Here is an 11,091-nt window from a genome sequence, read left to right on the forward strand (position 1 = left end):
GTCATGTCATCTGCAAACAGTGACAGCTTTACTTCTTCTTTTCCGATTTGGATTCCTTTTATTTCTTTTTCTTCTCTGATTTTAGCTGTGGCTAAAACTTCCAAAACTATGTTGAATAATAGTGGTGAGAGTGGGCAACCTTGTCTTGTTCCTGATCTTAGTGGAAATGGTTTCAGTTTTTCACCATTGAGGACGATGTTGGCTGTAGGTCTGTCATATATGGCCTTTATTATGTTGGGGAAAGTTCCTTCTATGCCTACTTTCTGGAGGGTTTTTATCATAAATGGGTGTTGAATTTTGTTGAAAGCTTTCTCTGCATCTATTGAGATGATCATATGGTTTTTCTCCTTCAATTTGTTAGTATGGTGTATCACGTTGATTGATTTGTGTATATTGAAGAACCCTTGCATTCCTGGAATAAACCCCACTTGATCATGGTGTATGATCCTTTTAATATGCTGTTAGATTCTGTTTGCTAGTATTTTGTTGAGGATTTTTGCATCTATGTTCATCAGTGATATTGGCCTGTAGTTTTCTTTCTTTGTGACATCCTTGTCTGGTTTTGGTATCAGGGTGATGGTGGCCTCGTAGAATGAGTTTGGGAGTGTTCCTCCCTCTGCTATATTTTGGAAGAGTTTGAGAAGGATAGGTGTTAGCTCTTCTCTAAATGCTTGATATAATTCACCTGTGAAGCCATCTGTCCTGGGCTTTTGTTTGTTGGAAGATTTTTAATCACAGTTTCAATTTCAGTACTTGTGATGGGTCTGTTCATGTTTTCTATTTCTTCCTGGTTCAGTCTCGGAAGGTTGTGCATTTCTAAGAATTTGTCCATTTCTTCCAGGTTGTCCATTTTATTGGCCTAGAGTTGCTTGTAGTAATCTCTCATGATCCTTTGCATTTCTGCAGTGTCAGTTGTTACTTCTCCTTTTTCATTTCTAATTCTATTGATTTGAGTCTTCTCCCTTTTTTTCTTGATGAGTCTGGCTAATGGCTTATCAATTGTGTTTATCTTCTCAAAGAACCAGCTTTTAGTTTTATTGATCATTTTATCGTTTCCTTCATTTCTTTTTCATTTATTTCTGATCTGATCTTTATGATTTCTTTCCTTCTACTAACTTTGGGGTTTTTTTGTTCTTCTTTCTCTAATTGCTTAAGGTGCAAGTTTAGGTTGTTTATCTGAGATGTTTCCTATTTCTTTCTTTTTTTTTTTTTTGTGGTACACGGGCCTCTCACTGCTGTGGCCTTTCCCGTGGCAGAGCACAGGTTCCGAACGCGCAGGCTCAGCCGCCATGGCTCACGGGCCCAACCCCTCCACAGCATGTGGGATCCTCCCGCACCGGGGCATGAACCCCTGTCCCCTGCATTGGCAGGCAGACTCTCAACCACTGCACCACCAGGGAAGCCCTCCTGTTTCTTAAGTTAGGATTGTATTGCTATAAACTTCCCTCTTAGAACTGCTTTTGCTGCATCCCACAGGTTTTGGGTCATCATGTTTACATTGTCCTTTGTTTCTAGGTATTTTTTGATTTCCTCTTTGATTTATTCAGTGAGCTCTTGGTTATTAAGTAGTGTATTGTTTAGCCTCCTTGTGTTTGTATTTTTTACAGATCTTTTCCTGTAATTGATATCTAGTCTCATAGTGTTGTGTTTGGAAAAGATACTTGATATGATTTCAATTTTCTTAAATTTACCAAGGCTTGATTTCAGCATATATAATTTTTGACTTGGGTTACATTGTACTATGATATCTCAGTGAAAAGTGATTCAACATTTTTGCATCTGTATTTTTTGTGGACATTATGGACATAACTGGTTGATTATTTTTCTTCTGGATTGTTTGCATTAATATAGATATAGTCTTTGTAATTCAAAGAATGGAAATATAATAGATTGATCTTAACTATTACACATAAATCTGAACTTGCAAGGCAATAGTACAAATTACAAAAATATCCCTTTCTCTATAAGGAAGATTAAGATTAAGTTTACAGACTGAAAAACATTTCATTGTTTTGGAGTTGTCTTTCCCTGGTCAAAATATCTTTTTCATGCTTAGAAATGCTGACTATGTTTTTAAAATGGGGATTTTATGCTTTAAACTTCAATAAATTCTCATATAGAGTAAGAATCTTTGTATGGAAATTGAAGAGAAGTTGGTGATTATTCCATCATTATTAGCAATATATATTTAGTCATGAGAAAATGTCACTTATGTTTTCAAAATTTGATACCCAGGTAAAACTTATCAAATGGGGTTACTTTCACACCCTCTCTAAAATGTCTGTTTTTTAAGGAAAATCTCCATCTACATCAGAGGCCAGCAAAACTTGAACACATGTCCTAGAAGACACATTTTGGTAAAGACAATTTTACATTTCCGGAATGTTTTAATCATTGCCTCTTTCCTCCTCATGCCCTTTACTTTCTTCCTTTTATTCTGAATAGGAAGCTGTTGAGTTTCTCCTTGAGGACAACATGGCACAAATGGTTAGCATCATTTTTCTCTTTTCTCTGCTTTTACCCTGTTTCTGTATTAACCTACTCCTAAATATGTCACTGGCGGTTAATATTAAAAGGCTTATCAAATTTCAGAATTCTACATGTTGGTTCACAAAGATCAACTCAAATACTTAACAGTACATAGGGCTCAGAGAGAAGCTTGGTATCATCTATTCTCAGTGTCAAAGAGGGCATGTCCATCCTATTCTCTGTTCTAAGTTTTGGTCTTCATTGTTATGGAATTGGTTCTGGTCCCTGTCCAGCAAGGACTGATGAGAAAAGTCTCTTCTTAGTATCAAAATCTGCCTTGCCACTTCCCATCCTTAATAAGCTGTGAGTACATAATTAATAAATTGGATGGGCTACTGGGGATGGGTGGATGAGACACCACTTTCCCACCCAAAGGAAGGGGCGGGCTTAAGTAGTAGTTGATACTCCTTGAACTGCCTTCTGTTTGTGTAGTTTTTGCTTGTTCAGTGGAATATTCAATCCAAGGTGATTCCCTTCCATAGGGGATAAAGAGAGGAAACAGAAGGGAGATGAAATGCCTGGTTCTGGGGGAAGTGATTTTAGAGAAAGAAGAGCCTGAAGAGGATTTTATGCAATTTTTCAAGGTAAATATTCTTCTGTAACATGAATTCTTCAATAAAAACTCTCTTTGTGCTAATTCATTATGAGTGAGGTGTGTTTCTGGGGTGGGCAGGGTTGAAGTGAGGGCAGAGGCTGCACCATGGGAGGCCACCATATTTGAGCAAAGGGCTACAGCCCACTTCTCTCTTAGTCTCCTCACTAAGACTCCCATCCTTGCTGAAAATTTGTTGCTTTTAAGATCTTAGCAAATTTGGGGGAAGAATCATTTTGAAAACCTAACCTCTGTAGGCCTCATTTTTCTCATCTGTGAATGGGGGTAGTAAAAATACCTGTCTCATAAGATCATTGGGTATATTAATGCAAGTAACCTCTTTAGCACAGTACCTTACATGGGGCACTCAGTGTCTGTTAGATATTTTTCTAATATCAACAATTTGTTAAAGACAGCAGTTGCTTCAATAGAAAAGTGGAGTCAGCATATCTGGATGACTTCCTTGCAGTTTAATAAAACAACTGGATCAAATCAGCCCAGGCATGCTAGTTATTATGAGATCACATAAAAGATCAGAATGTTCCTGAAAAGGGAGAAAACTTAGGCTAAAGTGTCATATATATTCATATATATATGAATGATATTGAAAATTACAGGGAATAAAAGAGAAAGATTAATACTAAAGTCAATTTGAAGACCCCTTGAAAAGAAAAGGGTTTTATATTTGTAAAGAATAAACCCTTTCATATTACTCTCATCCAAGTTACTGAAACACTGAAGACTGATAGATCTGCAGTTGAATTAAAAAAAGAGATCTACATCATGATTCCAGAAAAATCTTTAAAAATTTTCCAGAATAATAGATTCCAGATTCTTTATGTTCTTATTCTAGGCCAGGTATATCTAACACCTTTAACATTTTTATTTCATTTAATATTCACAATCTCTCCATGTTAGTAGATATTATTAGCTCCACTCTGCAGATTAGAAAACTATCCAAGTGAAAAATAAATATCATTTTGTTAATGTATATTTTAAATCTTTTCTTCTCTAATAAGTCCATTTTGAACCTATATACTAACCTTTCTCACTTTCCATCAAAACAAAATAAAATTTAAAAGTACTACTTAAATTCTGTGGCTCTCTTTAGCTATATCTTACTTCTCACCCTTTTCATTATAGACATAAGGTTGGATTTTGCCTAGACAAAACAATCAGAGAAGATGCTAGATTTTATGTGAAATACACAACCAAAGTTGCATTACTTGATTTTTGAACCCCTCACATATTAACAATATAAAGTTATCCAGGGTTAGAAATAAAGGAGAATATTTTTTTTGAGACAGATATTTGAGGAGAACTCCTGGAGTGCTATGAGTCTATCTCCCCCTTTCCTTCTGCCCACAGGAATGAGGGGTACAACTTCTTAACTCTACATCTTTTAAGAAGGACTTCAAGGGGACCACTTAAGGAATCTGATATATATGTAGCTAGATATGTATATATATGTGTGTGTGTGTGCATATATATGTATATAATGTATATGATAACACATATATATGAATGATTAATAATATGCATGCATATATAATATAAATGTGTATTTGTGTGTATATATTTATGTATTCTCTGCAGTTGGAGGAAATTGTAAGCTTGTGCTTGATTTACACCTGAGAAAGTGTGACCTGCTGGTGGTGGTGTCCAGCAGTAAGAGGCTGTGAGTTGTGTTATTGGAGACCGTAGTGGGAAATTTGCAATAGGCAGCCGAAAAAGAGGCGCTGACTGGGTCAAGGGAGTTGTTTTCAGAGGGTCCACCCAAGCGTCTCTACAAGATGCCCAGGGAAAGAAAGAATCAGTGTTAACAGAGTATAGAGCCATATAGAGTGTAACAGTACCAGTCAAGACCTGTTCTCAAGGCATTAAGAAAAAAAAACTGCTGTCAAGTGGAAAGAAGAGAAAGCAACCACCTCTGTCTTGGCCTGGGCTCCCTAAAAAAGAAAGTCCTATTGAAAGCTTATATGTCAAGACTGTATTGGAAGGTGCAATCTCAATATGGCAAGATCAAGGGAAAAGGGAAGTAAGGCAGGCATGGAAAGAGGAAGTTCCTATACCAGGTGGCACATCACTGAGCATGCTATAGCTTCACCAGGACACAGAGCTGGTTGCTTGTTCCTAGGACACGTCTTCCAGACAGGCATTGTCGAGCCACTGTTCCTTAGAATATTCCCTCAATAGAAGTAATAGAGAGGCATTCACCTGCTGGTTTTTACCCATATCCGGTCACTCTTTGGTTCAAGTTCAACTCCTGAGGCATTAACTTCCTTACTTTGGACCCTTGACCCAGGTTGTGTTTTCAGGCCCCTCTGGACAGCCACTAGGAAAGCCAGACCTTGTGCCTTGCAGTGCATGGCTTCCTCATGAATGTGGAAGTGGGAGGAGACTCAGAGTCTCCACAGGTCCAGTTAGGTGGGATTAAGTACAGAGCCAGTGTGACTACATCATGGCCGGCATGAAGAAGCTGAAAAACCTAACACGGTGTCAGTATATGAGGCAACAATGAAGGTTGCTGTGGCTGCCCTTGACTAAGTGGCTGAGGTTTAGAAGGCAGGTGGGGCAAGATGAGGTGCCTCTCTGAAATCCCCCTCTCCATGGAGGGAGGAGGAACAAATATTTATCTTTGAACAAACCTTGCAAGTTTGTTTATTATATTGTCAGGACAATTTTACATATAGAACTGAGGCTGAAATAAGAGAATTTATTATGAGAATCTACCTATGAGAATAGATACCTATGCGAATCTATGAGAATTTTTACTAACTGAAAGAAGAGTCATAGCATCTGCCTAGTTTTTATCCAGGGCCATGGAAGGATTATCCTCACTGAAAACATTTAAAGAGATAATAAAATTAACTTCACAAATGTATCTTAAGATTTCTACACTTTCAAGTCATTGATTGTGCTCCAAGCTCTTAAAATGAACTTTATTCCACTATCTCTGCTTCTTTACTTCTTCACTTCCCATAGCCTCCTCATGCACCACCATTATTCTTTAGCTCAAATCACTTCACTCGAGCTGCTCAGACTAGTATTACCACTAATGTTATAATTGCACAAACTGATAGCTCTTTTAAGTCCCAATATAACTTGATTTCTCTGCAGCTTTTGTCTGTGCTCACCACTATTTATTTTTTTAATATTCTCCTGTGTCAGATTCTAAGATACAAAGCTTCCTGGTTCACTTTCCACCTCCTGGATCAGTCCTTTGAAACTCCTTCTTTTTCTTTTATACCCACTCCCTCTTCTATACCCAACACTAAAAAAAAATTAATGACCTTTGGGGTTTACTTTTCAGCCCGTGCTTTCTTGACTCTGTGTCTTTCCCCAGGATGAGTTTTCTTTTCTCTGCCAACCCTCAGCAATTATGAACTCAAATCCCAGAGAGCTCCTTATCTATAGGACATCTCTCTTTCAAATTCAACATGTCCCAAAACTGAACTCTTCATCTTTTACTTCCAAACTGGCTACTTCTTCTGGAATTTACTATCTTGATTTATTGTACCATTAATCACACCACCACCACCACCACCACCACGCCCCCCACCCCACCCCACCGCTGAAGTCAGTAACCTGGGAATGATCCCAGACTTCTCATGGACCTTCATTTCCACATCAAAGCAATCACCGAGCCCTGGAGATAAAACCTCATGAATCTATCTGCTCCATGTCATCCTCACTGCTACTACCTTCGATTAGGCCTTCAGTGGGTCTGACCTGGATGTTACCTTAGCCTCCGACAGCATATTCCTGAAATCATTTCTATTATTTTAAACTTTGGATCTATGCTATCACAAGAGTCATCTTTATAACTTTTTTCTAAAAATAAAATTATAAAAACTCTTCCGACCCTCTTTGGTCTATAAAAGAAATGACAAATTTCATAACAGTGCAGTGAAAGCCCTTATGATCTGAGCACTGTTGATCTACTAGCTTTAGAATAAGAGAGTAATATGACAAACACAGAGCATGTACTTTACCATCATCCAGTCCTGGGTTCTCATCCTGGCTCTGCTACTCACTGTCTGTCTGACCATGAGCAAAGTAATAACCCCTCTGAACTTTAGGTTTTTCATGGGCAAAATATGGGTCGGTGTATATAACCATGGTGAAAATTAAATGGAACCATGTATGTGATGCATCCAGCACATAGACAATGATCAATACATTTTCCCTTCCTCCTTCCCTCATTTTATTCCCTTTACCTTATGTGTCAGCATGCTGGTATGCATGAGATACCTTGAATCTATTTTTTGGTTCCATCCATTTATGTCATATAATATTCTCTCTAAGAGTAACTCCCTCTTTCCTGCTGGAAAGTTACTTCTCATTCTAGAAGACAAGGCTGCAGGGTCACTTCTGCAAAGCACCCCCTAACACCCAAGACAAAGGTAAACACTCCATTCTCTTTTTAAAACCTCTTTCCATATCTTGTCCAGTTGCCAAGTCAGCTCTTATGTCACTGTGCCGTAATAATGAGGCACTTGGGCATGGAGGGTACATAGCCAGTCATGTAATGCTATTCTTAAAAGCTGCCATGATACCAATACAAATAAAGAAAAATGCATAAAACACCTCTGAAATGATCTTCTCATTATTGTGAAATCATGCATTGGCCAACTGTTTGCATGGTGGTCTTTACCATTAAAAATGAGTGTGGGAAATTTGTATGGGATTGACTGAAAATTATTATGTTTTATAAAACAAGACTTAGGAGGAAAGGCTAATTGTACTGATATTAGTCAGTCCAAAGAGGAGGTAGAAATCATTGAATAACAACTCTCAATCATGTTGTATTTTAACTTAGAGGAGACAACTGGGCATTTTCTGGCATCAGTGAGTACCAGATGATTGTGAATAGTGTAAATTGCCACAAGAAATGTAGATACGGTAACAGAAAAATTTCTTGAGGGTGAAGGATACTAAATAATGAAGTATTTCTTCCAAGTGGCTGTGACAGTTCCTCAATACCATCTTTCCAAGTTTGTTTAACAGTGATTCCTCTTGAATGCTGGAGAATGGACCAGTTTGCTCATCAAGGTCTTCTCCACCCACAGGATCCCATGAATGCCATCAAATAAAGAAGACTTCACTCTTGTACAAATGTGAGCATAATAAGTTTTTCTTAAAGCTATTAAACCCTTTGTATTGTAAGCAGTACTTGCACCAGGGGAGACTAAGTTTCACAGATGGATAGCATAAACCCATATAATTATACTACGTATCTGCAAATAATTAATTTGGCTTTGTGCATGTAATTTGTGTGTCATTGCCCAAACATTCCCTTACAAAAATACAACTCAAAATGTGCTGAACGGAGTGACAAGCTTTTTAGTCGTCATAGTGACATATTTCCAGAATAAGTGACAACAGAGCTGAAAGTAGACAGTTGGCCTGTCTTCCATGGGGCCTAAGAGTAGTTAATAGGTGATTGAGGAGTGATTGTAAAGGCGAAGGGGTTCCAGACAGAGAATTGTCACGTCATGAGCCAACAGTGTGTGGGAAGTTGGCAGCCAGTCAGATGGAGACTAAACTGGGCTTTACTACTGCTCTTTACTTCCAGTGAACTGGAGACACGCATCTCCTAATGTGTTTTCTCTTTCCTTTCCTTCCTACTGATGATTATGACTCAGTATGGCGACTGACCAACTTTTCACTTCCACACATTCTGATCTGACTTCCAACCCCCCTCCCTTGCTCTAATACAGTTTTGCCCCAGAGCAGTGGCTTAGTCCAAATCTGCCAATGGCAGCATGTTATCTGCTCCTAACATTCTTGGACTAGGATCAAAATGATGTAACCCTGCAGGGAAAGTTCAGGACTGCTTTTTGCAGCTATATAGCAGCTGCCTGCTGACTATAGAACATTGTAAGAATGGGCTCAGTGGTTCTTAACTAGGGGCAGTAACACCCCTGATGGGGTTTGTATTTGTATGGGGGCCTTTTGGCACCATTGATATTTGATAGCCAGAGATGCAAATGTCTTGTAACATTTGGGACAATTCAGCAACACAAAGATTTGTTTCACCCCAAAAGCCAATAGTGACTCTGCTGAGAAACAGGTTAGATTTAGAACTGCCCCAGTGTTGGCCTGAATAGCCAGGAAGCAACCTAAAGGCACCTTGCTCTCTGCCCAAGGAGATTCTGTGTGAAAGAAAATATGGTTCTATATTATTTGCCTGAGAACCAGACCCTTATTATAAAAGGGGACAATTAATTTCGTCTAGGAACTTGAGATCATAATAGGAGATCCAGACCCAGAGTCTGTTGAGGGCTTTGAGCATTTCTACTATTCCAGTCCAATAGGAAAAAAAACAAGTGCATTTGAAAGGTAAGTGTCATTTAGTGAAAATCCCGTCTCATAAAAGATTTAGAAAGCTCTGTCTTTGAATACTGCTTCAGCACTTATTAGCTGTGTAACCTTAGCCTATGTGCTTACTCCTGAACCTCTATTTTCTTATCCGTAGAAGTGTTATTGTACCACATGGGTTGTTGAGAAAATTAGTATAATGCTTAAGTCCCACCACAGTATCCTGGTGCTTGAAAAGTGGTAGCTAGCTAATAATAATAAATAATTATTAATATTAGTAATAGTGTAATTATTCAGAGTAAGAAAAAATGAACCCTATTATCTGAGTCCAACTGATATTCTATTCAATGTCTTCTGTAAAACAAACGTAATACTTAAGCCTTGATGAGATAGTAAACAAGTAACACTCTTTGGTAATAAATGTACAAAATATGTGTGGGGGAGGAAATGTGGTAAAGAGGAAATTACTTTGGTTTCTGGTACTATTTTTTCTTTATATTAATTGTATGGCTCCTTCCCATCCCAGGTCTGGTTGCCTTTAACTTTAAAAGCTGAGAACCTCTTCGGGGGCTAAAGATTCAATTATTCACTGTTATAATACTATCCATTAAAACCCTCTACTGTGAGTTTTGTTGCTGTGAGCTTTCATTTAGAAGAACTATTGTGTAATTAGCAGCATCTTGGTATAATTCAGTTTTGGAGGGTGAGAACATTGAAACCATGGCCCTTACTCTATTCATCCATCATGTCCATCTGTGTACAAGAAAGAGCTATACTACATTGAAGTACAGATATTCTTAGGGAAAAAAAATACAGTGCTCAACAAGATGACTTTCTGAATTCATATAAGACAAATAATTGTCCTGTGTCATTTCTTCCTATCAATTCCAGATGCATGCAAAGATTTACCAGACTTTTCAGTAGTTGCTTTGCTGCTCTTGTCTCCAGTGAATCTATTAAAAGATCTATTGTTCTCCTGAGACATTACTCTGTTGACCATTCTCCCCTACATGGCTGAAATGTTCAGGTACAGTGGTTGTTGATGTGGTGCAAGGGCGCTGTCCTAGCTGCATAAATGGTAGTACAATTTTAAGTTCTCTAACAGAGACTTAGCAGATGCCGATCTAGTTTTCAGTTGTACCTAAAGGGATTTGCTAGAAACTGCTTTAAATAAAATAGGATAATGCTTAAGAAAAGGCAGCTTTCAAGTTACATGCATGTCCCAGAGCCTTTTCTCACAGGGGCCTTAGACTTAAGAGTTTGGCCCCTTCCACGGCTGCCTCATTCATAGCCTGTGTTCTTGATTCATAAGAATAGAATATATGTTCTTTCTCCATAAGTATCAAGTGCAGGATCCCAGTTGGTTTAATAAGCCATTTATAAAGCATTGAAAAGCTGAAAAATTGGAAAAATACCTTTGGGGGAATATTGGTTGATTAAGTCAATTATCCAAAAAGAATAGCATAGAAAAATATACAGTTCAATTATATGTAACATAAATTGTTAGTGTTTTATAGTAATTATGCATAACATTCAACTTTATTATTATATCACTATAATAATGTGTTATAATTTCATATTTAGATTTAATGAATAACTAATTGACCATGATTAATCATTTTAATCATTTTAAATAAAGGGAAAGA

This window comes from Lipotes vexillifer, unplaced genomic scaffold, assembly GCF_000442215.2.
Source record: "Lipotes vexillifer unplaced genomic scaffold, Lipotes_vexillifer_v1.1 scaffold756, whole genome shotgun sequence".
NCBI lineage: Eukaryota > Metazoa > Chordata > Mammalia > Artiodactyla > Lipotidae > Lipotes > Lipotes vexillifer.